We start from the raw sequence: 20,142 nt of genomic DNA on the forward strand, positions 1-20,142 counted from the left end.
ACAGGACCTCGTTCAAACTCACTGAGGTGTAGTTCATCACCAATGCGATGTATTGTGGATATCTACATCAGTGCGGTACACCTACATTCATACCATACATAGATGGTTGTGTGTAAATGTCATAACATTATTTTTAATCATAGTAAAGATTTTATACTTTACGCGTCGTTTCATTTAGTATATGATCCGCTAAGTGCCCGAATACACATCTGGCAAATAAATAATTTTGGAATGCTGCTGATGTTTCACAAGAAGATCAAATACATACAAACTGTAAAGCACCCAACATTTCACATTCCGTGTTTCCCGCACACCTGATCCTTCGATCACCCTCTGGCGCGGGTGACAGTCACAGCTTCAGTCGTTTCTTCTTTCTGAAAAGTGATGTGAGCGTCTTTCGTTACTTCTCTGAGTTATTCAAAGTAATATTTTGCGGTATTCTGTGAATGAAACTGTATGTGTGTAGTTTAAACTTACCTGCGTGTTGGTTCATTTAGGAAGATATGTTAAATTTCCGAATTCTAGTGTTCCTGCATATTGCGAGTGATTGCTTAAAGGGATTGTGCATAGCTAACAGTTAGTTTGGTTTCACCTTCTTAAACTAAACTTAACTCCGCCGAACAGGCCTTGAAGGCTCAACGGTTCCTACCAGCCGCCGTGTCATCTTCAGCCCACAGGCGTCACTGGATGTGGATATGGAGGGGCACGTGATCAGCACACTACTCTCCCGCCGTATGTCAGTTTCCGACACCGAAGCCGCTACTTCTCCATTAAGTAGCTCCTCAGTTTGCCTCACAAGGGCTGAGTGCACCTCGCTTGCCAACAACGCACGGCAGACCGGATGGTCACCCATCCAACATCTAGCCCTGCCCGACAGCGCTTAACTTCAGTTATCTAACGGGAACCGGTGCTACCACTGCGGCAAGGCCGTTGGCGGGTTTCACTTCCCAACAATGTGAATAACCAGACCAATCCGTAATGGTCCATCAAAAATTGTGATTATAGTTCCTCAAGTTCCTCTTCACTACAAAAAAAAAAAAAAAAAAAAAAAAGTGTGCTTGGTTCCTGGTAGCAGAATTACCTGCCTGGTGTTCTTTTTTGCCTCCAAATTTTGCACATTTCTACTCTCAGCAGTTCAGGTTTTTTCCAGCAAGATAGAGGTGTGTAGCTGCAGTGGATCTTGGTCAGTATGAATGAGGATATGGGCTTTTGAAGGGGTAAAACGAAATTTTTTAAATTTCATTCGTTATATGCTACCGCACATAATGAAGCTGAGCGCACCAGCCCATTGGCCAGTAGAGCTGTTCATGGATGTCGCTTATGTGTCGGAACAAAGACCGAGAACAATGGACAGACAAAGGAGAGGGTTCTCGTCGTGCTCAACTGGAGGCTGGAGCAAGCGTCCTACGTATATTTGAGCGAACTCCTGGTGCATTCTGCAGCTAACACGCGACTTTTCTCCAGCGCTCCTCACTGTCTGTTGAAAAGTGTTGCGTATGGACTTGTTGGTCAGTGCATTTTACAGGAACAAATAGCCCCTACTGAGGCGATGATTCTACTCGACACGTAGGAAACAACTAATTGTACTCGAATATTGCAGACGTAAACTTGAGTGAAAAAATTTAGGAATAACACTAAAAATTCATAAAACCATCTACACTGCGTAGACGACCGGTACAGAAGGGTGCCCCATACGTGTCGCCAATCGGTATCTCGTATTCGTGAAGTATTCACAAAAGAACGCACAGTAAACAAATTTTTGGGGTCACGTTGTTCTCTGGACTTGACTCCTTGTGTCTCATCTTGAGAGATATTTAAAAGAAAAACTTTACGAGAATAACTCCGAAAATGTGGTATAACTGAAAAAAGCATGAGACGGAGTGTAGAGACGATCGATGTCCAGTACTGTTTAAAATGATTTGCGGTTACAAGAGTACAAAAATGCATAGGCGTGCTGGGCGATCATTGTCAAGACATGGTGTAAAAATACTGGCTGTGGCAATGAAATCTACGATTTGAAAAGTGAATAAAACACACACGCACACACACACACACATACATACATACATATATATATATATATATATATATATATATATATATATATATATATATATATATATATATTCCCCTTTTTGTTTTAAAAACGATTTATTGGAATTCGGTAGCTCTAATCGACACTTAGAAGCAATGAATACTGTATTTCCCCAAAACAAGGAGCAACGGGCTAAATCAGGAAGACGCACCGGCCAAGGAAGTCATCCCTGATCGGAAACCGGTTCGGTTTTACACAGAGTACGAGAATGAACTTGCCCCCCTTCTTGCAGCGGTGTACCGCAGGTCTCTAGAAGAGCGTAGCGCTCCAAAAGATTGGAAAATGGCACAGGTCATCCACGTTTTCAAGAAGGGACGTCGAACAGGAGTGCAGAACTATAGACGTATATCTCTAACGTCGATGAGTTGTAGAATTTTGGAACAAGTATTATGTTCGAGTATAATGACTTTTCTGGAGACTAGAAATCTACTCTGTAGGAATCAGCATGGGTTTCGAAAAAGACGATCGTGTGAAACTCAGCTCGCGCTATTCGTCTACGAGACTCAGAGGGCCAAGGACACGGGTTCACAGGTAGATGCCGTGTTTCTTGACTTCCGCAAGGCGTTTGATACAGTTCCCCACAGTCGTTTAATGAACAAAGTAAGAGTATATGGATTATCAGACCAATTGTGTCATTGGATTGAAGAGTTCCTAGATAACAGAACGCAGCATGTCATTCTCAATGGAGATAAGTCTTCCTAACTAAGAGTGATTTCAGGTGTGCCGCAGGGGAGTGTCGTAGGACCATTACTATTCACAATATATATAAATTACCTTGTGGATAACATCGGAAGTTTACTGAGGCTTTTTGCGGATGATGCTGTAGTATATCGAGAGGTTGTAACAATGGAAAATTGTACTGAAATGCAGGAGGATCTGCATCGAATTGACGCATGGTGCAGGGAATAGTAATTGAATCTAAATGTAGACAAGTGCAATGTGCTGCAAATACATATAGAGAAAGATCTTTCATCATTTAGCTACAATATAGCAGGTCAGCAACTGGAAGCAGTTAATTCCATAAATTATCTGGGAGTAGTCATTAGGAGTGATTTAAAATGGAATGACCATATAATATTAATCATTGGTAAATCAGATGCCAGACCGAGATTCATTGGAAGAATTCTAAGGAAATGCAGTCCGAAAACAAGGGAATTAGGTTACAGTACACTTAATCGCCCACTGCTTGAATACTACTCACCGGTGTGGGATCCGTACCAGATAGGGTTGATAGAAGAGAGAGAGAAGATCCGACGGAGAGCAGCGCGCTTCGTTACAGGATCATTTAGTAATCGCGAAAGCGTTACGGAGATGATAGATAAACTCCAGTGGAAGACTCTGCAAGAGAGACACTCAGTAGCTCGGTACGGGCTATTGTTGAAGTTTCGAGAGCATACCTTCACCTACGTATATCTCGCAAAAGAGACCATGACGATAAAATCAGAGAGATTAGAGCCCACACAGAGGCATACCGACAATCTTTCTTTCCACGAACAATATGAGACTGGAATAGAAGGGAGAACCGATAGTGGTGCTTAAGGTACCCTCCGCCACACAACTTCAGGTGGCTTGCGGAGTATGGATGTAGATGCTGATGTAGATATCGAGACCCGCCAATTTTTTAGACGGAAACACGCATCGTTGTTCGGCCTGTATGAGTCTTACACCCATCTTGCTGGAACATCTATTGCTTCAAGGCTACGCAAAAGTAGCTGTTAATCAGGTTGAAAAATCTCTGGGAACTCACATTCATAGTCTAGGTGTGTTCAAAAGGTACCTACTCTCAACAATGCTAAGAGTTCCACGATATGAATAAAGAAGCCTCTCATGCATTTCTCTAGGACTGTTGACACTCCAGTAGCCTATATTTTGTTTCGTCATGTACCTAGAGATATGAAAGTGTGAGACACCAGTGAAGAACACTAGCTGATTGTGAGGCAACTTTACATGAAACTCTTCACATACATTTTGTTCTTGCACATCACCTAAGTTTTATGGGTTGAAATCGACGCCATAGAGAGTAACTCGCCTCGCAGAACGATCAGAAATAGAAACAGTAGCTGGGTGTCAACGTGCCGAATAAATCACGGCCGGCCGAAGTGGCCGTGCGGTTAAAGGCGCTGCAGTCTGGAACCGCAAGACCGCTACGGTCGCAGGTTCGAATCCTGCCTCGGGCATGGATGTTTGTGATGTCCTTAGGTTAGTTAGGTTTAACTAGTTCTAAGTTCTAGGGGACTAATGACCTCAGCAGTTGAGTCCCATAGTGCTCAGAGCCATTTGAACCAATAAATCACGACATTAGGTGAGTTACTGCTTCGAAGTTTTGTGGTGGCCGCACGGGCCATGGTACACCCATACTTATGTTTTGCTCATTTCCAGTTGCCCTGCTAGTGACTACTGACGAAACAATCGACACCGTTCAAGATGAAGAATGCGGGTGGGATATCAACGTTCGTGCACGAATCGCACGCTGTGCCGTGACTGCTGACCAGCCGGTAGAAGAGTAAGCCTCTGCGAAAAAATGTGTCCCTTCGGTTAAAGCATTGTCGCTACTGTGGCAGGCGGTGCAAATCCCGGATACTAGAATACATGGTAGGGCTCACGCAAGCGGGCTGTGAACTGTGACTTGAGCATGTACCCTCTCTCCACGCCGCATTGCACTCAAGCTTATAGGCACAGGGCGCACACATTCTTAACTCATACGCAGATATGAATGTAATCGAGATTTTAAATATTTTTGTGTATTACTATCATAACTAGGATTGTTATTATTACTAAGCTCCATTTTTATAGTTACCTTATGGGCATGTTGTAAACCTATGCCATTGTTTTGAAGATCAACATACTTAATGAACGGTTCTTTTGAGAGCAAAATACTAGATTTTGGTCGATAATCATTGTCAAGCTGACTGAGATGTTGTAAAAATTGCTGTTTTGATGAGCGCGCCGTAGCGCGTAGTGTGAAGCAGTCGCCCTCCGTTTCTGGCGGTGGCGCCGCTGTGGCAATCGCAGGTTTGGTGTCTCCCTCTGGTGGGAAAAGGGGAAAGGTTACTGTTCACGTGCGTCTAAGGGGTGCTAAGAGCTCGCCAGTCGGTTAGTCTGAGTCAGTGTCTCGTCCCCAGCTTGCTAGTCTGTCTCTCGTCCGAATTTGTGAGGCACTTTCTTTTGGGGTCGTCCCACCATTCTTCTCCGTTTGCCCACTCGCGGGAAGGTGGTTATTTATGAATTGGTCCGTTTTTCCCTTGTGGAGCAGGGGGGGGGGGGGGGGGGGGGGGAGGGTTAGAGCAACCTGTGGTTCGAGTTGTTCGGTAATCTCCCTATCAATCTGCCGTACGGTAGTAGCTGCCTCTGTTATGTTTGTCGGATTCGGTGTGTTAACGAATTTATTGCTTGGAGTGTAACGGCCTAATTCTTGAATCTTACCTATCATCTTGAGAGGCGGGATCTGTGTACTGTAGAGCATGTTAACTTGTTTGGCCAACCTTGTATAATTTTATATAAGATTGCATTTCATGGGCTTTTATTTAAATGGTCATTTTAGTATAAAAAAGTTGCCACTCTTTCACCGTAAGACTTTCTTAGAAGTTAAAATCAAGTTGCACCTTCGGTGGCAAAGTTAATATTTTAATTTTAGTGTTTTGCACCATTTCCATTCCTCCTACGGGGTGCATAGTTTGTGTGGTTGGGTGAATTGTTAAAACTTTTAGTTTAAAGTAATCTGGTGTGTTGCAGATTTGCACCAGTGTAGTCTTTGAGATGTTGTTGTGAGCGGTCGTAGCTACGTCCATGTCAAAATGGAGCGCAAGGTTCTCAGCTCGAAAGCTCATACAGTCAAAAATTTGTTTCTTTCTGCCTCTGAATAAATTGTAACTTGATATTTAGAGGGTGCTTTCTGAATATAATTTTAAATCTGTTTCTTTTTAAAAATGCTTTAGGCACCATTAAAGTGAATAAATTACCATTTGTTAAAAAGGAATTTGCTTATGATTTCATCAGTTACTCCCTGGCGACTACTTCCACGCTCACATAGTGTAACTAAATGTGTTAATGTTCTTGATGAATCGCTAGTAAATAAGAGAAATTCTTGAGAATATTCTTTGAAAATAAATCCACGGTTCACTGACGATACCGTAAAAATTGTAAGGCATGAGGCATATCACAAAAAACCCGTGCTTTACTGTCTAGATTAGATGGATTTTCGAATCGTGAATTGTCATATGTAGCATTCAGTTTGATGGTCCCATATCACATCCACTTTCCTACCAACCTTCTGAGCATTATTGAGTGGTCCTCTTACAATCTCCTCTACCTGGCCATAACATAAATGACTGTTTACTTTCGTTTCGCCAAAGCTAAGTACTACGTCATTTTCAAATTTTATTAATAACTTCAATTGAGTTTTCTAAACACCAAAGCGTAAATCAAGTAGAGCCTGGTGGAACGCTGTATTGCCTGTGTTTTCTTTGAATAATGACTTCAATAGGAGGTGGATATTGCAATACCACCTTCGTAAAAGATAGCCCTTTATCAGACAGGCAACGAAAAGTCGTAGTCTTTCCAATATCTTTAGATGCCCAATTAGGACACCAATTATTAACTGTCTGAAGAAGAGCCATGAATCACTCTCTCAACTTTGTTTTTATTTCAGTACTCAACGTTGCATCTAGAGAAACGATTCTGTAAATCTGCATTCTTTTGCCTAAGGCAGCGGTGTCCAGCACTTTATTTTACATAGGCCACGTTAGATGAAGATAAGAATTTGTGGGTCGCACATCATAATATGCTAGACACTAACACACTGAGCATTTGAAAGATACTTACTTCATGTTTTGCTTCGCACGCGGACCACTGCCCGCGGGTTGGACACCCCTTGCCTAAGGTGTTTTATTCTTCATCCATTATTTCTAAACGTTGGCGCGAGCACGCAGTGTTTCATTTGCAACAGTGTTTCTTTTGGTGGTTATCATTTTGTATGTAGCAGTTTCTTCATTAGTCTTACCTTTAAAATAGATCTATTTTCTACTTATTTATGGTAGCTCGTTATTAGCCACATCACTACGCTCTAAATCTGTACCACATGATGGCAGATTTTGACTTGGAACAGCATCAGTCTTCTAGTTTCGTTTCGAAGGAATATTAAATACTTCATTTTCCAAACCCCTTTCATAATTCGAATCAGTGAAATGTATTGAGCAGACACATGATTTTTCAGTTGGGAATGAATCTGTACATTTACAAGCCACTATACATCTTCGTTTCGTCTCATTGTTTTCAGAAAATATATGAAACTTAATTTCTATTTTACTTGTGAGCTGTGATTATTACAAGTGACAATCCCACAGCAAACCATTATTTTTCACTTAAGAGCTAACTCAATAGCCTAGTAAGAACTCACGTTTCTGTAAACAACTTTGTTTTCGCTCATAAACGCAATTACGTCGCAATAGGTTGTGACAATTGCGGGCTACTGAGCGCTGATTGGGTTCGTTCTGACGTCAGTAGCGCGGCTTGCTACGGCGCATGCACCTCGTATCCCTAGCGTGTAGTACAAATAATTGTAGAGCCGTCGCATGCTGTACCACGCCTCCTTCCAGTGCGCTCCATTCAAATAAACAAGTTTCGCTGCCGTACCCTGCATTTTCTGGTATTAAATAAAACTTTTTAAGAACTAATATTGGGCAGTACCGCCTCAATCTTGGTCAAATTGTATAAGCAATACGTGAATGAAGCAACAGCCCCGTCAGCGAATGTGCTCTCGGTGACAAAGGAGGGCGCTACCGGTTGTTCTTCCTGCTTTTCTGAGTTCCAGGTGGGGCAAATTGTTAAGACGGCCTTATTTACTGCTAACTGAAGCTGGCACGGCGCGCAGCGTGGCGTTGTAGCGCGCGGAACAGGTGTAGCCGGCCGTAACCCGCGGCGGCAGCTGCGCTATACGGCCCGTTCACGCCGCCCCCGCGGTGCTGCGGGTAGTGCGTTATCCGCCAACAACTCACGGGGCGGCCCACTCGCCGGCACATACACTTGGTGTCCCTTCGCGTGGCGTGGCGTGGCGTGGCGTGTAAATGAATGCGCCGCTACTGGTCCTGCGAGTGCCGTGTACGGCCATGCAATGTTTATCAGCCGCGGAGGCCGGCTGTTTGCCGCCGAGCAGAAGAGACACGGCCTCCCCGGAGGCGGTGCGCCGCTGCAACACGGGCGCACTTGTCGCGGCTCCGTTTTGTCAAGCCGAACGCGCTCACTTTTCCTTTCAGTTACGGCGCCACAATCTCTGCTCTTATTTTCGTTATACGAGAAAGGTTCTCTGTCGAGTATCAGATGCCTTAAAACTGCTGACGAGAGCACCGGAACAAAATCCCTTTGGGCATTAAGCCTCGCCTTTTTGAAACTACAATCGCTATTAAAAACGCACTGCCATCGCTACATTATTGTAATCAGCTACTTCGATGTATGAATTGTTACGCTGATTGTGCGATAGTTCCTCACTTGTCATCTCTTGCTATCTTCGAAATTATGTGGATCACATTTTCCCGAATGTCTCTCGTTGATTCTACACGTCAACTTGAATAGTCGTTTGGTTGTCACTTCACCCAATGATTTTAGAAACTCCAATAATGTTATCTACTCCTTCTGCCTTATTTGATCTCAAGTCTCCCAAAGCCCTTTTACATTCTGGCTGCTGACATTTGAACTTCTGTCTCTTCCATATCAACTGCAATTTCTTCGTCTACCTTGTCATCATACAATTCCTCCCCCTCTTACAGCCCTTCAAGGTACTCTTCCTATCAACCCGCTACTCTCTTCTGGGTTTAACACTGGAATTCCCGTGGTATTCTTAATGTTGCTCCCTCTGCTATAAATTTCACCGAAGGTTGTTTTGCCTTTTTTATCTGCTGTGTCAGTCCTTACGATAATCATTTCCTTACCTATTTCTTCACATTTTTCCTGCTGCCATTTCGCCTTGGCTTCACTGCGCTTCATACCATTTTATGCTGTATTCCTACCTTTTCTTGACCATTTTTGTACTTCCATCTTTCTTCTATTATCTGAAATATGTCCTATGTTACCCAAGGTTTCTTCGCAGCTATAGTACCTACGTTTGTCTTTCCGATATCTGTGATTGCCTTTGTCAGATATGTCCTCTCCTATTCAAGTGAACTGCCCACTGTGTTATTCCTTATCGTAATATCCACATTTTTAGCGAACTTCAAGCGTGTTTCATCCTTTTTCAATACTCCAGTATCCCACTTCCTTCCACAATTTTTCTTTCATCGTTTTTCAGTCTTCATCATTATTAAATTGTGATCTGAGTCTGTATATACCTTACATTACAATATCTTATTTCGGAATCTCTGTCTGAACGTGATGTAAGGCAGCTGGAATCATCCAGTGTCTCCAGGTCTTCTCCATGTATACCCTTAAACAGAGTATTCGCTATTATCAGCTAAAATTTGTTCCAGAACTCAATAATACTTTCTTCTCTCTCATTCCTACTACCAAACCCACATTCTCAAACAACTCTTTCTTCTACGCGTTCGTCTACAATAGCACTCGAATCCCCCATGGTTATCAGATCTTCATCTTACTTTACTTACTGAATTACCCATTCAGAATCTTCACTTTGTTCTAATCCCGTCAGCTTCTGATTGTTTCATAACCACGTAAATCTATTGTTGTCAGTATTCGTTTGATGTCGATTTTGATGAGAATCTTCCATCACTGAGCTATTCGAAATAAAACATTCTGCGCCCTACCTTTTTATGACAACAAATCCTATTCCCGTTGCACCATTTTCTGCTGCTGTTGATATTACCCTACATTCATTACACCAAAAATCCTTATCTTCTTTCCATTTCTCTGCACTGACACCCATTACATATACAGGGTGGTCCACTGATAGTGACCAGGCCAAATATATCACGAAATAAGCATCAAACGAAAAAACTACAAAGAACGAAACACCTCTAGATTGAAGGGGGAAACCAGATGGCGCTATGGTTGGCCCGCTAGATGGCGCTGCCATAGGTAAAACGGATATCAACTGCGTTTTTTTTAAACAGGAACGCCCATTTTTTATTACATATTAGTGTAGTACGTAAAGAAATATGAATGTTTTAGTTGGACCACTTCTTTCGTTTTGTGATAGGTGGCGCTGTAATAGTCACAAACGTATAAGTACGTGGTATCACGTAACATTCCGCCAGTGCGGACGGTATTTGCTTCGTGATACATTACCCGTGTTCAAATGAACCGTTTGCGGAAAGGTCGATACCGTGTTGATGTATGGCTATTGTGATCAAAATGCCCAACGGGTGTGTGCTATGTATACTGTTCGGTATCCTGGACGACATCATCCAAGTGTCCGGGGGGTTCGCCGCACAGTTACGTTATTTAAGGAAACAGGAAGTGTTCAGCCACACGTAGAACGTCAACCACGAACTGCAACAAATGATGATGCCCAAGTAGGTGTTTTAGCTGCTGTCGCGGTTAATCCGCACATCAGTAGGAGACAAATTTTGCGAGAATCGGGAATCTCAAAAACGTCGGTGTTGAGAATGCTACATCAACATCGAGTGCACCCGTACCATATTTCTAAGCACCAGGAATTGCATGGCGACGACTTTGAACGTCGTGTACAGTTCTGCCACTGGCACAAGAGAAATTACGGGACGATGACAGATTTTTTGCACGCGTTGCATTTAGCGACGAAGCGTCATTCACCAACAGCGGTAACGTAAACCGGCATAATATGCACTGTTGGGCAACGGAAAATCCACGATGGCTGCGACAAGTGGAACATCAGCGACCTTGGTGGGTTAACGTATGGTGCGTCATTATGGAAGGAAGGATAGTTCACCCCCATTTTATCAATGGCAATCTAAATGGTGCAATGTATGCTGATTTCCTACGTAATGTTCTACCGATGTTACTACAAGATGTTTCACTGCATGACAGAATGGCAATGTACTTCCAACATGATGGATGTCCGGCACATAGCTCGCGTGCGGTTCAAGCGGTATTGAATAGCATATCATGACAGGTCGATTGGTCGTCGAGGCACCATGTAATGGCCCTCACGTTCACCGGAACTGACGTCCCCCGGATTTCCTTCTGTGGGGAAAGTTGAAGGATATTTGCTATCGTGATCCAACATCAACGCCTGATAACATGCGCATTGTCAATGCATGTGAGAACATGACGGAAGGCGAACTACTCGCTGATGAGAAGAATGTCGTTACACGTATTGCCAAATGCATTGAGGTTGACGGACATCATTTTGAGCATTTATTGCATTAATGTGGTATTTACAGGTAATCACGTTGTAACAGCATGCGTTCTCAGAAATAATAAGTTCACAAAGGTGCATGTATCACATTGGATCAACCGAAATAAAATGCTCAAACGTACCTACGTTCTGTATTTTAACTTAAAAAACCTACATGTTACCAACTGTTCGTCTAAAATTGTGGGCCATATGTTTGTGACTATTACAGCGCCATCTATCACCAAGCGAAAAAAGTGGTCCAACTAAAGCATTTATATTTCTTTACGTACTACACGAATACGTAATAAAAAATAAGGGTTCCTATTCTTAAAAATGCAGTTGATATCCGTTTGACCTATGGCAGCGCCATCTAGCGGGCCAACCATAGCGCCATCTGGTTTGCTCCTTCAACCTAGACAAGTTTCCGTCTTTGTAGTTTTTTCGTTTGACGCTTATTTCGTGAGATATTTAGCCCGGTCACGATCAATGAACCACCCTGTAGATTGAGCCTTATTAGCATTTCCGTTTTTAGGTTGTCTAACTTCCCTACCACTTTCAAAGTTAGACATTTCACGTCCCGACTTCATAGAATGATACCGTTTCGTTCGTTATTGCATCTTTCTCTCGTGGTTACCTACCCTCGGGCAGTCCCCCCTCCCTCCAGAGATCCGAGTGGAGGACTAACTAGGAATATTTCGCCAGTGGAGAGCATCATGACACTTTTTCAATGACGAGCCACATGTCCTGTTTGTGCAAATCGCCTATGAATAATGCAGTGGTTTCTCTTGCGTCCTGCATTCTCATGCTGTTGATCGTTGCTGACTTATCCGTCTTTTAGGGCAGCTCACCATCCCAAATGGTTCAAATGGTTCAAATGGCTCTGAGCACTATGGGACTCAACTGCTGAGGTCATTAGTCCCCTAGAACTTAGAACTAGTTAAACCTAACTAACCTAAGGACATCACAAACATCCATGCCCGAGGCAGGATTCGAACCTGCGACCGTAGCGGTCTTGCGGTTCCAGACTGCAGCGCCTTTAACCGCACGGCCACTTCGGCCGGCGCTCACCATCCCAGGAGCTACCAGTTTCAGGAGGCCAGGAGAACAGCGACTTGCAGGATGTCGAGCGAAGGATTCTCTGATTTCAGAATTAAATATCTAAAACTAAGATCGATAGACGAGTGCAATCAATCCATCAGTTCCATGGAACTTGGTTCCCCCAGTGAAGCACGAATGGAGGACAGCGTACCGAACAAAGAGGATGACATCATGTTTCCCTGGTTTAGAACACAGTCCTACGGCAGCAAGGCACAATTTTCAAACACGATTTAATGTTCCGAGGACCAGGAAGCTTACCGCCAAAGCGTGGCTGATGATTTTGCGGGGACTATTGGTCACAGGCAAACTGCAGTTTCTCTCGGAAATCTCGCCACGCTTTCTAGAATTATTCAGAAAATTTTAAGAAAATCTGTCCGAAAAATTGCAGCGGAGTCTAGTTTAAGGAGTTCCAGCAGATAAAAAAAGCTATGTTCTATAAGTTCTATTCAAAATCCAAAGCCATCAGGTCACACCTGTAGGAGCTATGGAACAGAGAGATCACATTGACTGATCGTGAATGATCTGATGTTAGCTGCATCTTGTTCACAGGTGAAGCACACTTGGTCTTGGATGGAATCGTGACTAAACAAAACTGGCGATTCGGGGATTTCTAAAATCCCATTTGTGTGAAGAGTAATAAGTGTATTCTCCCAAATTTAATCTTTAGGCTGCCGTATGCAGCAGAGACATTACTGGATCTTTTTCCACGCCGAAAAGATCTCTAGTGAACATTACGTTGCAATTTTCGAACGACTTGTCGCCACACAGCTAGCGTTGGAAGATCGGCTAATCACCGGCTTGTTCATGTAAGATGGGCCCACACCGCATGTCATCGAACAGGTGTTCCGCCTTTTTGATGAATACTTCGGCAATAGTCACTGCCTTGGATTACTGCAAATTCACCAGCGCCGGCCTGACCCCTTGCGACTTCTTTTCGTGGCACATGGGAAGACATTGTGTACCGGAACCATCCCAGCACGCTGATGGAGATAGGGTCAGCGATTTGTGTGACATCTGAATCCGTTTCTTGGAGACACTACAGGATGTGATGGAAAATTTCACTGTTAGTTTGCGCAGTGGTGGACATTTCCAAAAGATTTTGTTGTGACTGTTAAGACTGTTTGCAGAGGACGATATTCAAAAATTTTTTAATGAGTGTGAACTCCTAAGGGGCCACACTGCTGAGGTCATCGGTCCCTAGACTCCTACGTAGCCAGGCGGTGTGGCCGAGCGGTTCTAGGCGCTTCAGTCGGAAATCGCGCGACCGCTAGGGTTGCAGGTTCGAATCCTTCCTCCGGCGTGGTTGTGTGTGATGTCCTTAGGTTAGTTAGGTGTAAGTATTCTAAGTTCTAGGGAACTGATGACCTCAGCTGTTAAGTCCCATAGTGGTCAGAGCCATTTGAACCCCTACTTAAACAAACTTATGCTAAAAACAACACACACACCCATGCCAGAAGGAGGACTCGAACCTCCAGTGGGAGGGGCCGCTCAGTTCGTGACATGGCGCCTCAAACTGCGCGGTCATTCCGAACGGCAGGACGAAATTAATTATGCAAACAGATATTGCACGAGCTGCACAGTGTACAGTGCCATCTGTTAGCAGCTTTCGGATTTCGAAAATTTTGCATGGAACTCTTCCAGTTTTCTTAATAAACACACCTTTCGTTGCACTTGCGTATCGATCATAGTTTTCTAGATATTTAATTTTGGACTCAGGGACACTTTCCCAGGACACCCTGCAACAGACAATTTCTCAGCTGAACAGTGTTGTGAAGAGTGGGAGACAGGGATCCAGCTTAGCAGACGTTGTCAGAAATATGGTGCATGGGCAATGAATTTTTCTGAAAGATGTGGCACTAAACATTAATTTTTATTGCATTTGGATATTACTTTTGATTTACTTTAAACTGAATAAGCATTCCAGAACTTTTTGAAGGCAATAACTTTAAGTAGACAGTATGTTTTATAGCGCAAATTTTTGCACGGTTTTTTAACTTTTCGAACAACAGCAAAGAAATCTAGTCTCTGCAATAATATTTGAATGTGGTAATATCGGCAGACGAATGTAGGGCAATGTCGAAAGGACGTCGATTTTTCTCCATGGTATAAGCTTCAGAAAAAGGTTTTTATAATTAGCGTCTTGTATCTATTTTCTAATGGTGAGAACAAGTAAAAGAAAAACAGTCTTCAGTTCATCTACGACTGAAAAAACAATAAATGGCATTAAGTTTAGTGAAGTAAAGGATATCATTGAACAGCGTATCAAAGGAGCTGAACATATGAAAATTATAGTTTATTATCGATTAAAATAGAATTCACACAATAAAGCTACTTTTTTGTGAAGAAAATATGTTTTATTCTCGAACAAGAACAAGGATTAGTCAGCCACATGACTACACTGGCACAATTGTTATATGTCATTTCCCTGGTTGAGTTGCAGCGATTTGCCTGTAGCCTTACTGAAAAACTAGGCCTTGAGCACAATTTCAATAAAATTACCAAAAGGTCTGGAATTCATGGCTTTAAAAATAGAGATCCTACAATAAACTTAATAGAACCATTTGAATATGTATCAATAGGGCTTCAGGTTTCATTAAATCAGATGTTAGTTTATTTTTTTCCAACTTGATCATTTTCAAAAAGCATCCTGTGTATGTATTTTGATGATTGTTAAGATAATAAAGTGTGCTACGTACTTTATTAGAACAGGAATTTCATTCTGCCTATATTTCATGCTGTTTCTGTTACCCTGTTAAAAAGCTTGTTGATATTACGCAGGTGTCTGGGGCAATCCCGACACGCTGCAGACTTGAGGAAATGTTTGTGTACCTCTGAAGGAATTCAAAATATTTTGATTTTTCTCGTACAGATATTCGTCTAATATTCCTGGTCCAAGAAAAAAAACACCAAAATACATAAGGATTTCTGTTACAGATCTCTCGTAATTTAATATTTTTATAAGATATGTCTAACATAAAAGGACTAATGATAAAAGTTATATAGACTAAACTGAAGTTCGATATCTGTACCTCACTTTGCAGGTCACAATGGAGCCTCAAATTAAATATTTTTACGCCTGTATTGTCTGTATTGTTCTCAAAATAAGCGTGGCTCACTTATCGGCACTACTGATATAATTTACTTGATAAAGTGCACTTTTGGCGTTAATAGTTTGATCTTTGCACGAAAGTAAACAACGTTTTCTGCATGTCGGAACTGGCTATATTATTTGTCAAAATCTTTGCTAATTGTTATAGTGACCCAAATGCTGGGGTATTAACTTCACCTTTCAGTACAAAACGTTTGCTATCTTCCGCTGATAATCTTAATTCATGACCTTATCTATGTAAATGGCAGTCACCGCATCAACTGAACGTTATTGCCTCTTTCCGTTTCAACTAAATATCAGTGTCTCACCCATTACCCTAACTATTACTGGCCCTAGCTCACAGCGTATATATACTGCAAGTGTCAGCTACCGGGTCCTTAAACTAAATTCTAGCACCAGTAGCTGACGGTATGTATCTAGGGTAATAGTGGTCAACCTGTAATCAAATGGAATGGAAGAATCCTACTGAACTGAACGGAACATGAAAACAACTCCAGAATTAATTTCGTGTGGTAACATTTATGCTCAGGCAATGAAAATGAAATGGAACAGGACCGATCAAAATGTCAAAATTTTAACAATGCGTTTCAAATGAGGACGTTCCCACATGGATTATCAAAACAGAATGGAATGGGATGAGACAGTAACGAACGTCAAGAAATTTCGAAAAGGTTTTCAAACGGCAACATTCACACAGACCATTAGAGCAATGGGACGTAAATGTCGAATTTTCCAGGAAGACAGTATTACGTTAATGGAGAGGGGAGGGATGGGGGCGGCGGAATAGTGCACTCGTCTGCTGAAATTGAACTAACAGACTTTGTGTTTTCTTTGGTTTTCTGACACACTGCTAACGTCCCACGAGAACTAAAATATTTTTTCCTACAGGTATTCTTCCACTAAAGAGACAAATACCTGAAAGTGAAAAATGATTTCAGGCTCCGACTTGTTCCAAAAAGCTAACGCGATTAGTCGCGATGTTGAGACTTTTCGATGGCAGCAAGTTAATACTTATTCCAACAAGCAATGTGCTTAGATGGAGTTGTAACACTTGTGTAGGTTAGTATCCCCTTCGTAACGGTGAAACGCGACAAGTCCTTCAACGAGACTCTTTTTAGTCTTTGGTCACCTTTAGTTATGCAAATGGAGTGGAGTTGAATTAACTTGACAGGAAACATATTGTCACAGTGAGGGGATGTGGTGAGTTCACACTCTCTTCCTAATTTTATTATATTCGAAGTTGGTGCTGGGTACTTTCAGTTGCTTTCTGGTCTTACTGTAGAAGAGAGAAATGTTGTGAGCATGAGACATGTGAAACGGACCACGGGAGTCAATCCGACCGTTTGCAGAAACAGGGTCGATTATCACGGGGGTGCCAGCCTCCTGCCGAGAGGATGAAAGTATAGAGTCACTTGGGCAGGCGGAGCACTAATGGCAAGCCATTGTCCATTTGTGACAGTCAGCAGTCCGCCAAACAAAAATGCATTCGCTCCAAAAAGGGGAACACTGCAGTGGATAATAGGTGCTTGTGAAGTTAAACTTGGGGAGATAAACATCACCTGGAGTTCCTAAAAAATTCTAAAACTGCTTTGACCTGTTTCACTGGTGGCCACTCTAGCAGAGTCCGCTATTAACCTCAAAGCGGTCTCTTCGCGTTTTTCACGGGACCCATAATGAGAGGCTATCTGATAGTAGAATGAGCACCGATTGGCATGTTAGTTGCAACGTCATGGGGCATAACACAGGCACCAAGGTTTCTAGGAAAGAGGAGAATAAATCTCATTCATTGGCCTCTTGGCGTTCTGGAATGTTTGGGCACGAAATCTTGTATGTGAAACAATTACGCTGCTGGGCATCGCTGGCAACCTTTTAGAGGATTGGTAAGAGGACAGAAGAAACCTTCGTCTTTAGAGATGTGGAAAAGTGAGTCGAGAGGAAGACAACGCCGAAAGAAATCTGTGGAAATACAAGGCCAATGGGTGTCAATGGGAATATATGTACGAGAAGAGTCGTGTCCAGGAAACGGAAAGGAGGAGTTGATCGAGAAACGTGGAAGCTAGATTGCAGCTGCGCTCTCAGGTTGTTGGGTCGCTATGTCTCCATCCTGTTCTCAGTTCAGAGGACATTATCGTAATCGTCGCGTACAGCTCCAGCATATTAGGAGAACCTAAGGCGTAGCAGTTCGTTTGCAAGACAGCTGGCACTGGCTCCTATATCAGCGCGTCTTCAATTCTGTAGTATCTTGAGTGTTGGTTGCAGACAAACTATCACTGTGATCAGGCTACTGCGCCGGTCTCACAGAATTAGATCCGATGCTGCTTCATCTCTTTCACTGACTCTGTCAATTCAGAGCGCTGGTTAGCAATATTTATAGTAAGAAATATCTTTCTAACGTTCTTGTCATCAAAATTGTGTTTCACTGCATTTATATTCATACGTGTTTGATAATAAAGCACAATATTATTTAAATCTTGAGTTCATTATCGTAACCAGTTCCTTTAAATGATAATATTAAGTCAAATCCTCACATTCTAATGCTTTACTAGGGCCAGTCAATTAAGACGTAAGTAAGTCTATTGCCAAACTAAATTTAGCATTGTGTCGCAAGGGAGTGCCCGAGTCTCGATTCATTTAAGATACAAATGAACATGAAATTTCTTTCTCATACATGGTGTTTTGCAGTGTCACAAGCCACGCTCCTTTAACTACGAAGACATCTTGACACCTCTTATGGCTCATTGACCTTGACTGCATAACATCACTATGTTTCAGTGCCTAGTAATAAACTGCACTGATTGTGACATCATGCAGTCTTGGTCACTGACACGTGTATGTCAATACCGTGTCATAGTAAAGGCGACGTGGCTTGTGATATCATGGACACTGACTTTGATTTAGGGGTGTAGAGTCTCTTGAACAATGAGGTACAGATATCGAAATCCAGTCATCGACAAATGTTGTTTTAACCTGTAAGTTATATCAGTAGTGCTTCTATGCAAGTCTTGTTTATTTTGATCAATATTACAAACAATGTAGAAGTGGGAACATTCAGTTCGAGGCTCCATTGTGCTCCCAAAGTATCATGCAGACAAATAACTTAAAGTGTCCACAAATTCTGGTTAATCCGTAAGTGTTATTATCAGTGCCAATATCCTAGCTATGTGGTTTCTTTTTTTTCTTTTTTCTTTTTATCTTATAGAAAATTAAGTTACAACAGTAATGACACATGTGTTGTGTGCTCAGAAACATTAGGTATTTTGAAAAATAATTTTATTTTGATGAGAGGTTGAATTTTTCTTTGCAATCAGTGATCTATAATTACAGCTGCGCATTACGTTAAGCAACCTGTGTGTGTTTGATAAATAGTTCTATTTTGGTGCAACCACTGAAGTTTCAAAATGTTGAACATTGTCTTTGGAAGTTGTTTGCATTATAGTTTTTGATCATGTTGTACATAACATTTCGTATGTTGTACCTTACAAAGTCATATTTCCGTATAATGAAAATATGTGATTGAGTGATATACTGTAAGAACTCTAGTGACATATACTGAAAGAGAGGAGTTCTATATCACAGTGCGATCTACTCTTAAAATTCCAAGGTCCTACATTCCTGGAAGGGTCGACCAATATACTGCGATCTGCTGCACTTACCTTGCGAAAAGACCACGAAGATTTGAGTTCACACAGAGGGTTACCAGCAGTGGTACTTCCTGCGAACCATATGCGACGAGAACAGGAAAAGGTGAAGTTACACTGGTACACAGGGTGGCTTGCAGAAAATATATGTAGATTCTGATGTAGGAACTCTTAATGTGACTACACAACGGTGTGGGTAATGTAGTTCACACAGAATTTTTAGGTACTTTGTGACCATCTATACTGTGCTGTTGAATCTACATTAATGAATGTGCGGAAATGACTTTTTGTAAAATGTCACCTGAATGATTTTGTTTCCTGTGTCTACGAAAGAAAGCTTAATGTGTTTCGCATAAAATATGAAGTGATGCAGAAACCTTCACATACACAGATTTTTGTATTTCCACTACACAGCTAACATGAAAAGGTAACTGCACGCTTAATACTTCCACAAAAGCCGAGGAATGTGATGGCTAATTTTCGTACAAACTACTCCAAACGCAGTATAAAGGCGTTCAGTATCGGCCAGTACCGATAGGAAATTGTGGGCTACATTACGCTTTGGATTAAAGGTTTTCCAAACACGATGATAACCATTTGTTCCCGTATTTCCTATAGCTGTCATTATATTTGGAAATCCACTACATACGATAAGTGTGGCGAAGGTAGCAGTGTACATAGTGTGTATGTTAATTGTTCGCAATGCATTACACGTAAAAGAGGGAGGAAGATTGATATTTAACTGCTGAAAGTAAAATTCTAGAGGTAAATCGTATTTTATATCGAGAAAAAGCTGCCTACTGTAGGAAATGTAGACGAGTGTGTTTTATTAATACACTTAACTTCAGAAGAACTATTTGATTCGTCAGATTAGGCACCTTCACTGCTTCAATCGAGAAACTATGTATTTGGTGCTGGATGTACGTTTATTCTGTTTTAT

The 20,142-nt window shown here is 42.0% G+C and overlaps 1 pseudogene; it reads right to left on the minus strand.

The window, feature by feature from the left end:
- Positions 1–817: 817 nt before the first annotated feature.
- LOC126458978 (5S ribosomal RNA) lies at positions 818–935 on the minus strand (annotated as a pseudogene).
- Positions 936–20,142: the final 19,207 nt, after the last annotated feature.

This window comes from Schistocerca serialis, chromosome 2, assembly GCF_023864345.2.
Source record: "Schistocerca serialis cubense isolate TAMUIC-IGC-003099 chromosome 2, iqSchSeri2.2, whole genome shotgun sequence".
NCBI classification, from domain to species: Eukaryota; Metazoa; Arthropoda; class Insecta; order Orthoptera; family Acrididae; genus Schistocerca; species Schistocerca serialis.